This window comes from Camelus ferus, chromosome 4, assembly GCF_009834535.1.
Source record: "Camelus ferus isolate YT-003-E chromosome 4, BCGSAC_Cfer_1.0, whole genome shotgun sequence".
NCBI lineage: Eukaryota > Metazoa > Chordata > Mammalia > Artiodactyla > Camelidae > Camelus > Camelus ferus.
In genome coordinates this window covers 48,103,355-48,124,159 of record NC_045699.1, presented here as the reverse complement: position 1 = coordinate 48,124,159, position 20,805 = coordinate 48,103,355, and the positions used below count along the sequence as shown (strand labels likewise).

General features: G+C 39.1%; 1 protein-coding gene across 1 annotated transcript in view; it reads right to left on the bottom strand.

The window, feature by feature from the left end:
* Positions 1 to 20,805, bottom strand: part of PLPPR1 (phospholipid phosphatase related 1) — a 505,501-nt gene that overhangs the window by 280,729 nt on the left and 203,967 nt on the right. Inside the window, exons 6-8 of the mRNA XM_032478090.1 lie at positions 10,750 to 10,836; positions 9,266 to 9,323; positions 7,520 to 8,114 (exon numbers count right to left, since the gene is read on the bottom strand). The gene's annotated coding sequence lies outside the window, so the exon portion shown is untranslated. The remainder of the gene's footprint in view (positions 1 to 7,519; positions 8,115 to 9,265; positions 9,324 to 10,749; positions 10,837 to 20,805) is intronic.

Here is a 20,805-nt window from a genome sequence, read left to right as displayed (position 1 = left end):
ACATGTGGTTTTTTTATTCTTCTGTATTTATTATTTTCCACTGAATAAAATCTATATTGAGTCCTCTAAAGTGCTCTTAGAGAATACAGTATAACTACATGTGGCATATAAATGCAATATGTGTGTGTATTTGCACACAATCTTTATAGCACACTAAACAATTCATCCTTGGAGCATGTTTGTGATAGCACTTTATAAGGTAGCTTTAAACAAGAAGTAGAAGAAACTGGAGTTATTTGTGTTTGTCTCAAGAGAATAAAAGCTTTTTCCTTGAGTTCTCTGATGCATGTAATATTTGAGACTTACAGAAAGAAATAGCATCCTTTTCCCCTAAGAATAAAATCACCCCCAGGCAGAAAAAGAACCCCGCAACACGTTTAACTAGCAGGTAGTCTGTTTCATAAATACGCAAATGAAAGCTGCAGAAATTTGAGAAAAACCATTTAGTTATATTGCAAAAGCACATATGTCTCCAGCAGAGTTGATAGTCCACTGTACTCCACCAAAAAACCCACAGGGCTCTAGAATTACCAAAGTTGCCTCTTTCTGCTTTGCCCCTCTGCTCTCCACAGTCCTCTACCCCACAGGAATCCCACAGTTCCCAAGGAGCCTTTGCAGTCAAGTACAGCTGTTCACGGTCCCAACAGCCAGCTTTTCCTGCTGTATGCATTGCCGTGAACCCACCAAATGCTCAGGTGTTCAGGAGCATTCAGACAGGTAAGTGGAGACTGAAATCCTCCCTCCTTTCCAAGACAAAGCCGCTTCATCATTAAACCCCTGAGTTTCCTTCTGATCCCTCTGTAACCCCTGCAGCCTGGCTTCCCCCCTACAGGATGTTAGTGTCCCCCTATAATACTCCTGCCGTGCGTTACTTGTAACCCAGGTGTAATGGGTCTGGACTGTTTTCCAAGGCTTAAGTTCAAATAATGTCTTTTTTCTCTTTTTCCAATTTTATCATATTTATTTAGTGATTCTCAGCTGGAGAACCCCAAAAACATTTGGCATTGCTGGGAGACAATTTTGGTTATCACACTGGTATGGGGCGGGGGTGCTACTCGCATCCCATGGGTTAAAGTCAGAGATGTTCAATGCCCTCTAACGCACAGAACAGTGTCCACAACGAGTAACTATCTGACCCCAAATGTCAACAGTTCCAAGGCTGAGAAAGTCCGATTTACAACCAACTCAGAGAGCCACATGTCATGACTGATGAAAAGTACAACATCCTCCACTCAGGGACTCTCTCCTCGTTCTCACTCTGCCTTTGGGGGACTTAACTGAGCCTGAAGGAAGACCCCTGGGCCTTCCAGCTGGGGAGGGTTCTCTGCCTCTGTGGTTTGTGGTTATTTGATGCTGCTCCTTGTGGCCACATGGTACCACTAGTCTGAAACACAAGAGGTTTGTCCTTACCTCTTGTTTTCCCATAACAGCCCCTGATGATCACCAGAAATATCTTGATGTTGCCAGCAGGATGTAGGACTACCTAAAAGCTTTTTTGCCTTTTCTGGAAGTCAGGAGAGCCAGAGTCTTAGGTGTGGTATGCCTTCATCAACCTCTTAAGTGGGTAATCCACATGACTTTCAAGTCTTGCTGATGAGGCAAGTGAAAAACAGCAGTGAAAAACAGAACACCAGTAATTTCTCGGTGGTTTCTCCTGCTCTGTTGCATGTCCAGTGACTTCCCTGATTCTGGGAATGATTTCTCTCACTCTGTCTGCCTGGCACCATCTGGGACTCTGCCTTTCTTCTCTCACGCTAGGACCTCTGAGTCCTGAATTCTGCCCCTGGGCATACTGCACACATTTTTACCAGCCCTGGTGGGATGGGAGAGGTGAGGAAGGTAGTACCTTTGGAGAAGAGAGTAACTCTCTGGTAGGACATCAGAGTTACAAATGGATGTCTCATGGTGAAGGCAGCTGAGCCTGGCTTTTCCCATGGTCTGCCTGCCACGACATAGCCTCACCAATGCTGATGGTTTGAGATTTTCCCATTTAGACACTCCATACCCAATGTGTGCTGACACCAAGTCCTTATCAAAATCCTTATATCATGGAATTGTACTGATGAACTTCTGAGCTCCTTGAGGGAGGAAAAGACTGTCTTAGTTATTTCCACAAAGTCAGCATAAAACACAGTGCTTAGTACATAGGAAGCACTTAGAACTACAGAATGAAAAAAAGGCCACTGAATGAAACATTTCCAAGTGAAATATTAGCGACGATTTATAAAGAAAAATAGGACAGAAGAGCTACCCAGAGTATACAACAGGATATTTCATACAGACAGCTTCAAAGATCAGCACACAGTTCTTCCAAAGCTTTTAAAAGCACAGTGGAATAAAAATCAGACAGATTTTATATACATATATATTTCTGTAATTTGGAAATAGTGGCAGAAAATTGATTCCTCTGTCTTTTACTTTTGGAAGACAGTAATAAAATGTCAACGTCCCCATTTGAATTATTAGTCTCACAAGTTTAGTTGAAAATTTTACCTGCAAGTTAAACAATAGAGATGCCCGGATGGGGTTTCAGAGGCTGGCGAGCCCTCTCTCCAGTCTCAAGGAGAAAACGACCAACATCAAAGTGTTCTATGGACCTGTAAGCAGCTTCTCTCCAAATACCCACTTTGATCTAAAGGCAGCTTAAAAGCTAGCTTCTTTTAGAGGTGGTTTTCACTCATATAAATGAGCTTTCTACTGGTCTCGTTTAGCCTCACGGTCAGGGAACTAGCCTGCAAGTGTATTTCATTAACAGGAGTTCCGATTTTATACCACTGGGTATACGTACTTGACTCACAGGAGAAATGGATGCAGTCAAGTTTGCACTTACATTTTTCTGACTCGTGGGTCCTTTTACCAAACTGTTGAACCACCTGAACTAAGTCTCTAGATTAAGTCTGAAGTCTTTCTTATGTATCAGATATAACCTATGTTGGAATCTCCAGTTACCTCAACAAGTGGCATAATATTATCAATAAAATTTTTTATTTAGTTTATTTTGAAAGATTGCCTTTATTGAGCAAAGAATGGACTCAGGTGAAGGCTGTGATATGAAAGTAATAATAATTATAGCCAATGTAGTCAATATGTATCTCAGTTTACATCCCAGATGTGCAAATAAATACAACTTTATAATAACTATTAGTAACTTGACCTTAATGTCTATTTCCCATTCCATCAAGATGGCTGAAACTTAATCTCAGATAATTTGGGATTCCCTCCCCTTGCTTTAGAGTTGTGTGTAAGTAACTTAACCCAGTGCCTTGGCATTTAATGAAAGGGATGGGACCCTAATCTGGTCTTCAATATCTTATGTCCATGCAGATTTCTCCTGAGGTAGCTATTACCTCTACTGGTTCTCCATCATTACTCTGCACAGATCACCACTAAAATATCACGAGCTTCTCTCTGCCTGCCCTCTTTGGTCTGACAGCTCTCTCTCCTATTTCCTTTCATTTTATGGGCACAAAATGTATTCTAATCTTTCCTTATCATGTGAGGATATCAAAATCTCTACCAAACTGGCCAAGACCCATTCTCTCAAAACTCACCACATCTACTTCCTCTCTGAACCCTAGATTTCCTCCAGAAAGCAGAATACAGGGTCTATCTCCCTGAAATAATCCATCCCCCTTCCTCTAGCCAGGCTGGAAAGGTAGACCTCTATCTCTTTAACCCTAACATTTTGGTCATGCCTAAAATCTTCTCCAGTCACCTAAGAGCCTATGCTTTTGGAAACAAAGTCGTAACAGTCCTTTGCTTCTGTTTTCTGTCCTATCCCATCTCCTCCCTGAGCAAAGAGCATAGAACTTCCAGATTCTTGAATAGGGTACGGGTGGGAGGCACAGGGAAGAGTGAAGCATCAGGGGAAAAAAACAGGTTAGTATCTCAAAATGTTATCTCACCACACTCACATCTACTGAGTATCCTCCCCTTGTCAATATTTTTTTAATTGCCTCCTGTGCTTGGGTTGTGTGTTTTGTTTTTCTGTTTACTCATCTTTCAATTGGAGTTCAATGACTGTCGTGAGATGCCTTTGTTGAATTGTCACTACTCCCTGAGGTCTACCTGTTCAGATTCTGCACTTTCCTCCACACGTCTAAAAAGAGCCCACAGCTTCACGTATGATTCCTACACGATATTCATCTAGTGATGTTCCACTGGGCTGAAGTTCCTCAATATTCCCTTTCTCAATCTGGCAGCTTCTCTCAGCCCTTTGTACTCACTACTCTTCTACATCTCTGTTTTCATTTCTTTGGCTGAAAAAATCCACACAAGAGATTTGTCTCAGCTCATCATACAGTGCAGTTTTCTCCAGGCTTCTCTCCCTCCTGCACTACTGTTGCCTTTGGAGTTGTACACACTACATGGATTAGAGAAAAGGACTCACCATTCAGAGGGTTAACAGACTGGGACACTGTCAGAGTGGGAAATAGATGATTTGGCTTAGTCTGGCTTAGAAGACATTTTATGCATAACTGTATAATAGCTCTGAGTTTTTATGACTGTGTGACCCTTCATTTTCCTGGAGTTTGTGTATAGAGAGGGGATCAATTAGAGTTTTTCAATACCGTCTGGAGAGACTATTTTAGGTAGAGTACATGGTGTATCAGCTAGGAAAGTGCTTCTCAACCCTTCACCCTTCACTGATGCCATCGAGGAAAAGGCAGGCCAGATTTTAAACTATAGTCTCTTCTTTAACTGTCATTGCCATTGTGAATTTTGCAATTTTTTTCATTTTCTTTTGGATTTTCAATGGGATTTTGATAGCAAATCCATTAATCACATCTAATCTGCCATCCTGTAAACCCATATGTCCCAAAGCTGTAATTTTTACCCAGATCTATATAATTTCAAACCCCCATGCTTTCTGCTACTTCATGTTGCCATTTCAGGCAGGCTTTAGAAGAAGCGCATTCAATTCTGCTCCTAAAATACTTGAGTCTATTTCAGAATAGATTCTAATCTGTTATTATAACTTTGATTTGTATTTTCTGAATCCTATCAGGGAGTTCAGTAGTAAAAAAAAAAAAAAGTGCTTTTGTGTGGTATATACCTCAGAAACATTGGTTGTTGGGAGCAGGTCCTGAGAGAAATCAGCAGAAGGCATGTAACACACTGATCACACACATTAATGAAACATCTGCCAGTGATCTGGGACTCTGTGATTGGGAATATGATATGACAGAAGAGGAAAGGGTCCAGGCTTTGGGTCTCGATGGTTCCAGATCCAAATCCCTGCTCTGCCACTTTGTGCAACAATTCTGAGTCTTGGCTTCCTGATTTGTAAAATGGAGGTAATGATGTTCACTTCCCAGTGTGGTGGGGAGATTGAGTTTATGTCTAAAGCTTTGGACACATACAGAAAGTACATTAAGAATATTATTTGTCTTATCAGGTTAGATACCATTGATTCCAAGTAACAGAATACCTAATTCAGGTGGTTTAATTAATAATAAAGGAGATGTGTTATATTACGTAGATGGAAAGTTTTAATATAGAGTGGACTTCACATGCAATTGAACACAGCAGTTCCTGATGTCAATCAGGACTCCAATCATTTGCTGAACTTGCCTTGCTTTTTCTCTCATTTGTGAGTCAGCTTTGTGTTGAAGGCAGCTTCCATCATGCTGACAAAAAAATGGTTCATCACACTCTCCAAAGGGAGGGAATAAGCCTTTGTTCCAAAATTACTCACAGGAGTCTTGAGACTTGTCATTCCAGAAGCAAGTGTCCAAGGAGATGGAACCACTGATTGGCTCAGCATCAGGACTATGCCTTGCGAGCGGGATACAAGACCACTCTGCAAATCCTCCAAATCTCCACCCTTTCATTTCTTCTCCATTACTCCCCCACACCTCCAACACTTCTAAGGAAACATTTTCTAGCCTGGTTTGAGAGACAGAGGAAGATACCTCCCCTCAAACTCTCAGATTTTTTTTTTCTATGCCTAGAGTTCTCTACAGATACTTAAAATTTTATGTTTTTGGAAACCAAAGTCTGAAAGTTCTTTGTGTCTATATTTTACCCCAGCTGTGTGTATCCCTCCTCTGTGACAAGGATCACCTGATACTTAATTTTTCCTTTCCTCAAATCAAAAGAGTTAGAAAGTCTTGCAATTATTTAAGTCAAACACTTAGATTTGTCTGTGAAGATAAGATACACTACACACATATTACTTATTTCAGCAATCATCAGCATTTTCATCTTGATGTGATTTTTTTTTTCACAGCTGCCTTCATATTAGCAGCATACTCTTAAGGAATACCTTGCTGATACCACTGAACAGACATTTCTAATCCTCAGCCTACAGGCACAAGGACTTGAGCATGCACAAAATCTTGATATACTCCCCAAGAAGTCCTCGTGGGAGCCCCACTAGTTCTTGGTTTATATTCCTTATTAGCAGTTATAGCTGAATCTAGGTATTCTTGTTTTCACAAGCTCTTCGGGATTTGATAGCTGAACCCAATAATCTTTGTTTGGGATTCTCCTTTTGTTCTCATAGTTTAAAAAGAAAACCAGCAACAACAACAAATGACTGAGAATAAAGAAATGCAGCTTTTTTCAATTCCTGATCAGTAGAAGCAGAGCTGTATTTAGTTCTGTATCTTGAGATATTTTGGCTGGTGTTTGTCCAAACACAACATTGCTCCAATAGATCTATGTGTAACCATCAAACAAATCTACACACAGAAAGACAAACAAGCAAAGCTTCCTGGTTTCTAGAGTGACTTCTTTTTTCCTTAAAGAATATCTCTTTTTTTCCTCTCCATACTTGAAAGATTGGCAAGGTCATAATTTATATATGGCACTTAGCACATACTCAATACATGTTATCTCTCCTAATTACTATTATTATGTGAAGAAAGCTGTATATTCTTCCTAAACTACTGATCTGGGCCTTCAGATCTATTTCTCAAGACAGCCTCCAGCCTTAATTGAAATTGGATATCTGAGACTTTTCAGTAAAGCTACAAGTAAGGGGTCTAGACGTGTTTGTTAGATTATTTTAAATACTGTCCTATGTCATTAAAGTTATATTTATATGTATAAATATATGTTATATTTATATATAAGTATTATATATCATATAATAAGTAAACATATATATAAAGTGTTAATGTTGGACTTGGTTAAAATTCTAAGGTACTTTGTCTTGTCTGAAAACATTGTTCAAGAAATTTAATAATGATAAGCCAAGGGGAAATGTATAAAACTTTGAGGAAGAAATAACCTGGTAGTTCATAACCATGGTCTTCAAGCACCCTTAAAGATAATGAATCACACCTAGGACTTGTCAAATCCTGGACAGGAAGTCTGGGGTCCAGATATGAAGATCACTGAGGTGGACAGCCCATGAGGCTAACAATTCCTCGACAATGAAGTCATCTTCTACATAGAGAGCCCTTTTAACTAGGCTCCTTCTTTTAATAGTTTGCCTATAACAGTGTTTGGTACAGAATGAGCACTTAATACATGTGTATTAAATGAATAAATAAATTAGTGAATGAGCTACCTTCAGATTTTGGTGTGTTCTGGCACTCCAGTCACCTTCAGCCCAAGCAATGGCCTTCAACATTAGAGATTTTCAGACAGATATGCAAAGATCCTAAAATTAAAACACATCCCCACTGAGCCACATGTTAAAAGAAGCCATATTTTCTCCCATAACACATTAACCCAGAAGAGATACAAGCATGAAGACATATTGCCAAAACCTACCTCAACCCATTTATCCATTTAGAATATCCGAGTGTTTCTTTGGGGAAAACAGGTAGTGTTAAGAATCGGAGTCATGGAGGAATGATGCAACATGTATTTCTCTCCAATTTTTTTCATTAGATTTTCCAACTTGGGACAGTCAAATGCAAAACTACAAACGGTTAGGAGGAAACAAGTTCTTTGGAGGAGACCAAACAGGGAAGTGTTCTCTGTTAGTCTGGAAATTCAGTTTAATCCATCAGTCTGCTGTTGTAAACCTCTGGAGTAGAAAGAGAAGTCCAGTCTCCTTCAGACTTCCAGGCTATAGCCAGTTGCCCCAACTCTACACCTCCTGGCCTCTCCCTTGGGACTTACACCCCAGCCCTGCAGCCACCACGAACATGATGAAGCTGTAGACCAATAGTTAAGAATATGAGTAAAAAACTAAGTAGGACATAAGAGTAAACCATTTTCCCAACTGTATATTAGATCAATTGTGTATTTCACAAATTCATTTTTCTAACAGGGTTCAGTAATTATAAATTCATCAAAACAAACAAACTGATTTAATCACAAAATCCCAGTTTAGTTTTAGCCTCCCACTTAGGTTGATGAAACAACGCAAAAACCCCCAATGTGGCATCTTGGTGTTGATCTAAGCTTCCCAACCACCTCAGAGGTAAAACATTGCCCCTACTTGACAGATTTGTGTTTGGCATTGAATTTGATGCCACACCTCTACCATACGGTCAGAGGACATTCTTCAATTTTTAATCATTTTCCAAGATCTTTAGTCTTCAACACTTTGCTGACAAGTGTTACTTATTAGTAGAATTAACTTCAGCTGCCTCGACCAATCTAAAGAAGGCTGGTGCACAGATTCTGGGTTTTTGTTTTAGTTTTTCCAGTGTTTATGTTCTTAATACTATAGGTACCAATTTTCTAAAAATCAGCCTTTTGTGTTTTATATTAGCAATACTGACAAGGCCTGCATTAATAACAATTATTGGAATATTGATGAATGCCCTTTATTTTTTTAATTACTACTTTTATTATTCTCCAATAATTCTTCCTAAACTTGATTATGCTGTTGAGAGAGTAGCACCCATTTGTGGGTGACTAAAAAGAGCTATCAGAGGGGATAAACATTTGAAATCAAACTCCTATCCCTCAGACAAAGTCAAAAATATACACATTTATAAATACTTATTTAAAGCACTGTCCAAAATTCAAAATAAGTACAAAGTATTTACCACTGGCAAGAGCAGAACTTCTAAGTCTGATGTGAAAAAGGATGAAAATTCTGCCAATTACTACATGCTTGTCACCACTGTTGGTATTTATAAATCAAAATAAGCAGTTTCTCCAAGCTCCGTGGATGCCTGTCTGTAGCTGGAGTAATCGCATGAAAACCATGCCACACTGAACACCCAGCTGAACGTTTATACAGATGAAGAAACACAGAGAATCGCAGTGTGGAGTGGCATCCATGCTGGGCCAACAAGCAGCTCAGTGCAGGGGTTAAGAATGTGGACTAAGGGCCCAGGCTGACCCAGCTCACCTGCCATGCGGCCACTTTGTAGCTGTGTTATCAAGTCACTGTGCCTCTATGCTTCCTCCTGTATATAGTAAGAATGATAATAATAGTAATAATAGATACATACATCCATACCTCATAGAATTGTGAAAATTCAAAGAATACATATAAAATACAATATAAATAAACAATAATAACCACAGCTTATGCTTACTACTCAAAATAGCTGGACATAGTCCCGGGGGTGTATTAAGTATAAGCCATAGTTGTCACTGTTTTCATTTTCATGCATATCTGGAGAGGTCATGATGTCTGAGGTGGTCATTCTGTACTGAGATGCCAGTCAGCATGTGTAAAGCAATCAGAATACCAGTCCTAAGAGTCTGTCAGGAATTCAGATAGTGGCTATGTGGTGGTCAGGCCATCCAAGCCCCAGTGGTCCCTTAGTAGCCAGTCAGTCAGAGGCTGTCAAGGCATGTGCTCGGCTTGCATACTTCGCCAGTGCCTTTCCAGGGGCCTGGGTAAAATCTGGCTTCTCCAGGAGGGTGGGCCCAAAACCAGCCACAGCCCAGATGGGGACGGATGGTTACTGCTGGCTGCTCATGTACAGACTTCCTCTCTTTTCCTTCCTCTCTCCAGGCTGGCCACTTAGACTTTAAAGTGCCTCCCTAAACTCCCTGACTCTCTGGCGGGGAGACGAGGAGATCTTCTTCCACTGCAGCTGTTCCATGGGCTATTCCAGGGGGAACTTAGTCCCTGTTGAAGCCCCCAACCTAGGTCCCAGGGGAAGCAGAAGTCTTCCTTTCCTCACCCACCCTGCAACTCAGTTCTTCATTCATATTCACACACACACACACACACACAAATCTGTACAAAAGTTAACCTCTCTGACTCCCAGGCCCTTTCGTAGTAAGGTCCTGAAGAAACAGCACAGCCAGTAGGCCACCAGCAGGGACAGGCATTAGAGCAGTGCTGTCCAATGGAACTTCTGCAATGATGGAAATGTTCTATCATCAGCTTAGTCCAATATGGGAGCCATCAGTCAAATGTGGCTATTGAGCATTTGCAATGCGGTTGGTGTGGCTGAGAAACTGAATTTTTAACTTTATTTAATTTCAACCCATTTAAATAGTCACTGGTGGCTAGTGGCTATTGTATTGGACAGCACAGTTTGAGAGACAGCCTGAGTCCAAGTTGCTGCTCTGCATTTCCTGGCCCCACGACAATAGGAAAGTGACTGTAATTCTCTAAGCCTTGGTCTATCACTATATCTGGAAGTAATATATTACTTAACTCATAGTGCTGCTGCAAAGATAAAATAAACTCTTTCACTGAAGCACCTAGAAAAGGATGTGATTTAGATTAAGCTTTGAGGAATATCAGCTATTATATGCTTTTGACTGAAGCATTATGCCATACATCAGAAATTGACACATTGTAAATTGAGTATACTTCAATTAGGAAAAATAAATAAATATATATATATATATATACAATAAAAAACTTACTTATGTCTTCCCATGATTCAGCTGGGTTGCTCTTCTCGGAGTACTGATTGGTTGAAATAATTATACCAAAATCATGCTCAGTTGACCCTTAAGAAAACACAGAAAAAACATCAACCGGCAGTACCTGATGGGACTATAACAAAAGCTATCCAAAACTGTATCCTGGGGAAACACGGGGACAATCATGCCCAGTGGAGCCCTGGAGAAACATATCTAAGACTTTTTTTTTTTTTATCAAGAGATATCTTATCCTGTGGATGTTTCAAAGGCTGAGTTATAATAAAATTTCTTACAGCAATTACAGATTTTGTTTGGCTGAGTCTGGAAGGGTTGAGCCTTGCTTGAAATATGTGACAGAGATATTTAATAAAGAGTCATCAGCATTCACTCATCAAAGCAGGAAATCAATTTAATAATTTTTTTTATTGAATACCTGCTCTGTGGTAAGTACAATGGAATCCACAAGAATAATATGACATTGTGTCTGAAGAATTTCACAATGTTTTTGGAGATGCAATCTTCTCAAAATGCAAATGGCAGAAATATGAAGTAGGATTAGGTGCTGTGGGTGTCTGGAAGACAAAAACTCAATGCTGGCTGAAGTGGTTGATGGGACCTCTGTGGACACAGGTGGCAACAAATCACAAAACCCAACAAAGGAGCAGTGCTCATATTCCAGGGATGGAGAGGTTAGTATGGGAGGAATCATTTCTGAAGCACATGCTGTGGCAGGCATTGTTTACACTGTGCAGGCTGATATGCAAGTTACCCATGTGAGTTTCCTTTGGATTCAATACATTCCACAAATATTTATTGAGCATCTAATATGGGCCTGGCAAGAACACATCAGAGGCAGCTTGTAGTTTGCTTACACTTGTAGACTTGAAAGCTTCATGTGGGGTGGAATCTGCTTGATGCACGGCAACTTCATATCCCCATAGTCATAAATCAGAATGCCCTAGTACATGATGATGTAACTTTACATGGTTATCATGAAAACAATTCTTACAGAAATATCACCATTTAGGTGACTAGGTGTTCACTTGAAATCATCACATTAGCTTTATGTTTCATATTTTTAAGTTTCAGTGCCCTTTATTATTTCTTTTAAAAGAATTATTTTTACAAAGATTCCTACTGAGTAGATCAAAATCTTATTATTTTTAAAACAGTCATAAGTACAGGTCTATAAGAGCTTTCCTATCTCATGTTCTAAGCAGGAACTTTGAAATGTAAATTCTAAAATCACAGAATCATATAATTCTCTCCTAAGAGTACAAACTTCTGTTTTTGGCAAGGTATCTAAAATAAGCAGGGAATTTCTTTAATTGGAGGGGCCAGTAAACCACTCACCCACTTCCTGCCAAAAATGTTTCAAAGATTCATAAGTCAAAATAAATAAATAAAACTAGTTTAAAAAAAGAAAACTAGAATATGACAAGGAATACATGTATGTATATGTATGACTGAAACATCATGCTGTACACCAGAAATTGACACATTATAAACTGACTATATTTCAATTAAAAAAAAAAAAAGAGAAAACTAGCTCATTCCCCTTGCCCCTGTTTTTCATATAGAAATACTGACCCTTCCGCATCTGAGCCAGAATAAAGGGGGTGTGACATGCCCTTCATGCCCCACTCCCCACAAAAGTGTGGTCCCTGGACCAGCAACGTCAGCATTACGTGGGAAGTTGTTGGAACACAGAGTCTCACACCCCGCCTTAGACTGACGGAATCAGAATTCGCTGAATTTGCTTTTAACAAGATTCCCAGGTGATAGATATACACATGAGAAGTTGAGAAATACTTCTCTAAATAACATTAAAAAATTACTTGCATTAACTTGAAGATACAGTGCCAGTTAACTCAGCTCTATGTACTTAGATCCCTTCACAGCCAACTACATGTAAACTGGTCCCGCAGAACAGACAGGGATAGTGTTTTCATGTTGAAACAACGAAGGATTCTTAACAGGTGCTGGCATTCCCTCTTCTCAAATAAATATTGAACATGTATTTTTAAAATACCCGTTTAAAGACAAACTGTTTCTCACCCAGGTCACCGACATAACTGTATAGTCATCTTTCCCATCGAATGTTTCTTTTTTTAAATTAATGTCAGAGGTATAAATGCAACCTAATAAGTACAATAAACAATCAACTATATCATGATGAAAGGGGACTGGAAAGACTGAGGAAGAAAGAAGTATCGAGGTGATCAAGAGAAATGGAGGGGCCAGCAGGGCCAAAACCAGCAGTTCTGTGGAACCCTTGCTTCCTTCCTACTCAAAGTGCTCCTCTGAGACAACCTGCCCCCATGCTCTAGGTGATGGAGCAGAAATGGAAGCAGGACCGTAAGACAGGAACACTCATCTATAAAACACACGCAAGGGCATATGAAATTAAGTCCACTCTATGTCTAATTGATATTAAAACTTAAAAAAACTGAAATAGAAGTGCATCTTTTAGTTTGGAAAGATTGATTTAAAAAAAATCAAGGAGGACCTAGCTTATAGTTGTTGCCTTTTTGTAGTTGTTGGCCACAACCAACAATTCCTTATGTTTGTTTTTTGTTTTTTTTTAAACATTTTTTATTGATTTATAATCATTTTACAATGTTGTGTCAAATTCCAGTGTAGAGCACAATTTTTCAGTTATACATGAACATATATATATTCATTGTCACATTTTTTTTCCTCTGTGAGCTACCATAAGATCTTGTGTATATTTCCCTGTGCTATACAGTATAATCTCATTTATCTATTCTACAATTTTGAAATCCTGTCTATCCCTTCCCACCCTCCGCCCCCTTGGCAACCACAAGTTTGTATTCCATGTCTATGAGTCTATTTCTGTTCTGTATTAACACTTTTTTTTTATTCCACATATGAGTGATCTCATATGGTATTTTTCTTTCTCTTTCTGGCTTACTTCACTTAGAATAACATTCTCCAGGAGCATCCTGTTTGCTGCAAATGGCATTATGTTGTCATTTTTATGGCTGAGTAGTATTCCATTGTATAAATATACCACATCTTCTTTATCCAGTCATCTGTTGATGGACATTTAGGCTGTTTCCATGTCTTGGCTATTGTAAATAGTGCTGCTATGAACATTGGGGTGCAGGTGTCATTTTGAAGTAGGGTTCCTCCTGGATATATGCCCAGGAGTGGGATTCCTGGCTCACATGGTAAGTCTATTCCTAGTCTTTTGAGGAATCTCCATACTGTTTTCCACAGTGGCTGCACCAAACTGCATTCCCACCAGCAGTGTAGGAGGGTTCCCTTTTCTCTTAACAATTCCTTATGAAAAAGAAGATACAAAACCATTGCTTGGATATGGGTTTCTACTCTTGTGTAAAAGCAAATTTATGGAAATTCAAGTCTAATATCATTTTCTGACTCAGTCCCTATAATGAAGGCTGGCAGGTTTAATACAATTAAACTAAACATAATCATGTAATCATCAGGAAAGAAAGTATAAAAAGGACCCTAATAATAGTGGTGTGCTGTTAAATGTCTAACAACTATCTTTCTCAGGTGAAAAGCCCTAACTGCAGCATTTGCCTATTTCTATGACATAAATGCTCCCAACATGGTTGGTTTCAGACTACCATTGTGATGTCACTGAACACAGAGTTTGGAAGAGACTCACACAATTGGTTCTCAGTAACCCATAAAAGCTGCTCCAGCACACTCCTAAAAGTAACTGAGTGTGCAGATTTTTCTACTCATCAATTTGATCTCTAGTGCACAGGTATGTTTATTTATACCATGAAAAGTTTGGTGGTTCTACTGTTAATCTTAATCCAAGGTGGCCAGGGCCAAAGTTCAGATGAACAAGCACATGAATTTTGAAGTCGCCTTCTTGTTTTCTGATTTTCAGTATATCAGGGACAGCCTTCAAAGCCTTGCACTTTTATCATATCCTCCTGCACATCAATCACTCTCAGGCTGATGTTTTTAATATCTGATAAAGATGGGAAAAGTACTTGGCATGGCTTATGTTTTGCTTTCCTGGATCTCTCCCCCAGAGTTTCTGTCTCTCTGTTGGATGTAATCATGAATGCTGAAGATAGACATGAAGCAATGGTCATGAATATGTACACTTTGGAGTACTTCGTCATAGTTTTTGACAGCAATATTCCTCAAGATAGGCAGATAGATTAAAGTTCAGGTGGTTGCTTCAAAAATAATTTTAAGGTAGACATTTCTAGCACATACAAAGCAGGCTTATAAAGTTATTTGTCATAGGTGGTATTTTAATCCCATAATAGAAAACAATGTTACTTATGAGTAGAATTTAAAACACAAGACATCACAAAGCCTTATTGCTATGCATCATGTTCAACTAATTAGACAAAATCTATTATGCACTTATTGTAATATACATGAAGATGAGCTTTCTCATTCAAAAGAGTGTCTTGTTAACATTTACTTACCAATAACTCTGAATCTTACATAGAAATATTAATGATAACACATTAAAAGAAGACAATTCACAAGACTACTACAAATTAAGGCTGTCATACAATCTAATGCCAAGATCTGGGGTAAACTAGTAATAGTTATAAGAAATATGGACATTAATTTAGAATATTGACCCAAGCATCAGCTCATGGCATTAACCAGCTTTCCTTTATGAAAAAAAGGGCCACATAAAATAAGGTAGGAAAAATCTACTATAACCCTTGCAACATAACATGACACTGAAATAAAGAGCAGCTAATATTATTATAGATGTAAAAGTAAGGGTCTTATAGATCCTAACTCTGGCTCCACTGCTCAGTGGTTATACAATATCAAGCAATTTATCTTACTCCTCATCTTTGAAATGAACATAAGAAGGCTTACTTCCCAGAGGTATTTTGAGGATTAGATGAGATAATAGAAGATGATACTTATGCTGGTACACAGTAAATTCTCAAGGAGGGCTCACTGTTATGATGATCTAAGAAATCAAGAGATTGGATTTTTTCAAATTTCCTTCTCATCCTAACAGTCCTTGGTACTAGCAGTGGGTCTCTAATACAGGACTTTCATAATCTACCTCTTTCAGAAGACTGTGGGATTTACAAATCTATTTCCTTTTAAGTATATTTTTTCCTAAAACACTGTGGGGAGAACACAAGAAAATTAGAAATGCTTGCCTGTCCAATCACCTGCATGTCCACTGCCAAGATTCTCATGCAGGTGCTGAAATCAAGAAGCAGGAGTTACCATAGGAGGTGACCCTAACCCTGTGGGTCTCCTGGGTCATTTAAATTAACTCACTCCATCACTTTCTCATTTATCAACCTCTTGGTCTCTTGGTCTAACCTTACAGGACAACTGCACAGTCAAGGCAGGTGGTCCCATTTTCTAGGGCTATTTCATCAGAGAGTAAACGCAGTACTGAGGACCTGACTACTGTCCCAAAGGAACTTGAGTGGCTAAAGTCAGTGTCAAGCACGGAAGAAGAGACAAGAGCAAGCAGCAGGCAGCCAATCACCAACCGCACTGCTTCCCAGAGCCCCAGTCCTGGCCCTGGGAGCAGAAAGAGCACACAGCAGGAACCCAGTCAATCCTCTTCATCCTAGCGATGTCCTGAAAATAGTCAAAAGTGGTGCAGACAGAAACACTTTTGAAGGATCAAGAAAGTGAATGAATAAGAAGGCCCAGATGTGAGTACCCTGAATGCTAGGCCAGAACAGAGAGTCACTAACTATAAAACTAAACTGATATACAGCTGCCATAGGAACTTGGAACAATTCTCCCCATCACCTCTTAGAGAGGCAGTGAGGAAACAAGCTTCAGGTTTACTCTACCTAAATGTGTTCTCAGTAGCAACCAACTAGTTAAGCTACATGTAAATAATTCTTATACTTTCTACCTCTCTGCTAACCACTCCCTAACGTTTCTTAGAGGAAGGGCCCAGCATGTGGAAACCACTTCTTCATTTGTCCCTCTGGAATTTTTAGTGTCCATCTAATTATTTATTTATTCATTCATCCAACTTGTAATTCTTGCACACACACTTTGCTTCTGGCACTAGACTAAGGACCTGAAAGTGTAACAAGAACATGACCTGATTGGTCCTGCTCCTTCAAGGAGCTCTCATTTGGGGGAAGGAGACAAATTAACAAATCCACAATTTGTCATAGCATTGTAGGTAAAAGGAAGGCTCGGTAAAGGGGACAGCGAGGGGAGTGTGTTCTCAGTCCCACGGGTAGTTCAGTGTGACTGGGAACGTGCTAGGAGATGAGGTCTGAGTCTGCAGCTCAGGAAAATGATACAAGCTAGAGCCAGACCTTTGCAAATCCTTGGCCTCAAGAACCTTGCTGAAGCCATGGAAGACAACCACATCCCCTATGGTGCACAGTGAGCGAAACACAGACTGTTAAATCAAATAGGGAGGCCATTAGACTGACATGACGCAAATGTGGCAGTGGTCTCTAAGCAAACCAAAATCTAAGCCTATAAATACCTCAAGGTTACAAAATCAAAACACTAAGAACATTCAATCACACACGGCTAACTAGGCTTTAAGCTAGAACCAATCAAATAATTTCCTTTCTTTGCTTCCACACTTTCTCTGTGTAAGCTTTTCCCCTGGCTCCTAGTTTGGCGCTGCCTGATTCCAGTTGAGTTTTGCTCAAATAAACTGAGGCATATTAAACATTTTAACAGTTTATCTGTTAAGTCTACAGACCAAGACCTGCTATGGACCTGATGATTTCTTAGCACTCTATTCACCTGTGAACAAGCTTCATCACACTAGAGCCCCTCCTCCGTCTAATGCCCCCTAATATCCAGGCTCAACCAGCTACCATTTCCTGCCCGTCCATTTTCCAGTGCTGCCCTCAAGTGTCACTTACTTCAAGGTAGAAGAATAAGAACTGTCAACTCTACATTTCTAAGTGACAGTGGGGCTTTAGACACAATTCTGCTCTGGAGAATCCTTTTATAATGGGAATAATCATTTCCAATAGAGCTGGGTACTGCATCAGCCAGGAAAAGATATTGACTTTAAAAAAAAAAAAAAGAGTCTAAACCATATTTTAACCTCCAGATGTTGTTAAATAAGCGTTTTCCACCAAGTCACTTAGCAGCAGTTTCACAGATTTTACAGTCTTTTGTTTCAGTGCTGTCTTTGTAGGAATTGAGACAGAAAAGGAGCCTGCTTTTTTCTGCTGTTGTTCTTGACTAGACAGATTGATCTCACTGAAGCTTTTCAATTTAAGGTTTCTGACTCCTTTGGGCTGGGGAAGCCCCAGGTTCTACCCTTTGGACTTAACATCGTGGCAATTCCTTTTTTAATTGTATGTCTTCTGACTGATCATTCTGCTGCTATGTATTGTAATTCTCTGCCCAGGCTGTCTTTTGGAAGGAAATACTGACTGCCAGTTTTCATTTAAAGGCTGGGAATTTCCTCATCCATGTTGATGGAGGCCTCCCATAATCCAGGTACATCTTGTCCCTCCTGAAGCTGTCCAGCTCCACCAACACAGGGACCCTGTGGTATGGTGGGAAGAAGATGCAGAGGACCCACACTGACATCCGGGGCTGGTTTCATGGACATATGACCAGTGCAGTCACTCAGGGCCCCACACATGGAAAAGCCTCATACCTGGCTTAATGCTCTGCTGTCACTGCCTTGAAATTATTAACAATTTTAATAAGGGGCTCCACATTTTCATTTTGCACTGGGCACCATAAATCAGGTAGCTGGCCCTGCTGATATTATAATTCCTACTGATAACAAGAGTGAGCTTTAATGTTTTATCAGGTCTATTTCTTCAGTGGAGCAAAACCAGTTTATCTCTTCCAACTATCACACCTATGGCTGCACACATGGTAAACCAAATTTCAGAGAAGGCCAAGGGCACTATACACTGGGGGATTATGAACTGACACACAACCACAGCACAACTTCTTTACCAAACTCCGGTCCATTTAGGATAATAAAGACAGAATTATCAAAGTATTGAAATCTTCCCAAACTGTGCCCATTCCAGGTATAACTTCAATCAGTTTAAGAGAAGTTCCCTAGAGAGTAGTACTTGAATGATCCCCCCCTCCAAAAAAATTTCACAATTTACAGCAACCTGGGTCTGTTTTCAGGAAGTGTAAAGGGAGATGCCTCTTTGATTAGATCCTTTATTCATCTAAATAGAGTTAAACTAAAAACCAGGTTAACAGAACAATGTTCTGTTTTCTTCCTTTTAATCTACAAACACCTGCCTTGTTAGAATAGCAACCTGATAGGAAGGCATCTCTCCAATTCTGAAAAGGTTTTATACCTAATATCCTTATTTAAATTTTATCCTGAAGGAAAGCTGTTATCCTGGACTTCACTTATAATCACAGGATACTCAGTTGCCAGGGAAATCAAAATGCCTAAAATTCTGGCTACAAAAGAAAAGATCTAGATATGTAGAAATATAAAATACATCCTGTGTGTATATATATATATATATATATACACACACACACAGAGACACGTATATGCACACCTATATACATATATATACACACATACATTTATACATATGTACATATAATGTCTTTCAACTAATGTAGAATAACTTTGGAATACTGATTCATTTTGTTGGTTAAAATCTGTTACAGAGGCAGTGGTGTACTGGAGCTGCCTCACTGGCTCCCAAGCACCAAATATACACATCTCTTTCCAACTTCAAATTCAGGATGTCATGTCGGCATCCTGAAATCGACCATGATGGGAACACGTATATCATGGGGACAGGAGCTACAGATCAAGGCATTTCTCCCAGAGATCGATTTACTGGGGCACCACCCTACAATGCTTACTGTAAAGGATTCTAAATGAAACTTGGAAGTTGTGAAAATTAAGACATTGCTAAGATTCAAATGATTAAAATGAAATAAAACTGGTAAAGAATGATTAGAGTGGAAGTTTTAATTAAAAGAAAAGAGAGAACTGGGAAAATAACATTTAACTCCATCAGCTCTAACCTGTTGCTGTGGACCCTCTTCCAGGGACAGCATATAATAGTCTAAAATACAGGAGTTAAATCCTTCCCTTGCCTGAGCAACATTGCACCTGAAAAATGCAATTAGTGAGTATGTAAAAGTCCATAGGGGTCAGGGCCACCTAATATCATAAGTACAAGTCATAAAAATAGATAACCACATAAAATATATGCCTTCATTTTCTCAAACTCAATACTATTAAAAGAAACACAGTTTTATAAAGACAGAGAGAATTAAAACCATTAGAGAGCCCTATTTAATTATCCCATTATGCTTAAGTGTATAAAAAATAATCTAAGCATTATAAAATAACATAGAGAAACAAAATGATTAGAACAGAATAAGAAAATTGTCATTTCTTTTTCACATCAAATATAATCATGTGAAGGAATCCCTTCCCAACAGGAGGCCATGAGAAATTAAACAAAGAATTTATTGCTCAGCTGTCTGTGGCTGCAGAAATTTATGACCACAGGGGAAATTACACCAGATGTGTTCTGTAGAGGGAAATGGGTCCACTGCATTTCATTAGTGCTGGTAAAGTTCTTACAGGAATAATCCAGCCAATTTCATTCCATCATTTCAGCTTTTAGATATATCAAGAACCACCAACCAGAGCCCACAAAATACCCAACATTTATTATCTATTGACTTACTTTATTCTGCAATTCTTAATAGAGGAGAGTTAGAGAGAGGCATAGGGAAGGTATATAGGAAGGAATCTTAAGGTCAGGTCTGTAATTTAGAAAAGAGTTCGAAATTTGTAGATATGGACAGGCATATGTAGAATAGGTAAACAAGATTATACTGTATAGCACAGGGAAATATATACAAGATCTGGTGGTAGCTCACAGTGAAAAAGAATGCAACAATGAATATATGTATGTTCATGTATAACTGAAAAATTGTGCTCTACTCTGGAAATTGACACAACATTGTAAACTGACTATAACTCAATTAAAAAAAGAAAAGAGTATTCCATATACTCTTGTTTCATAATACAAATTAAAGAAAGCAAATCTAGACAAAATCTTCTGGACTAGCAAGAATACAGAAAAG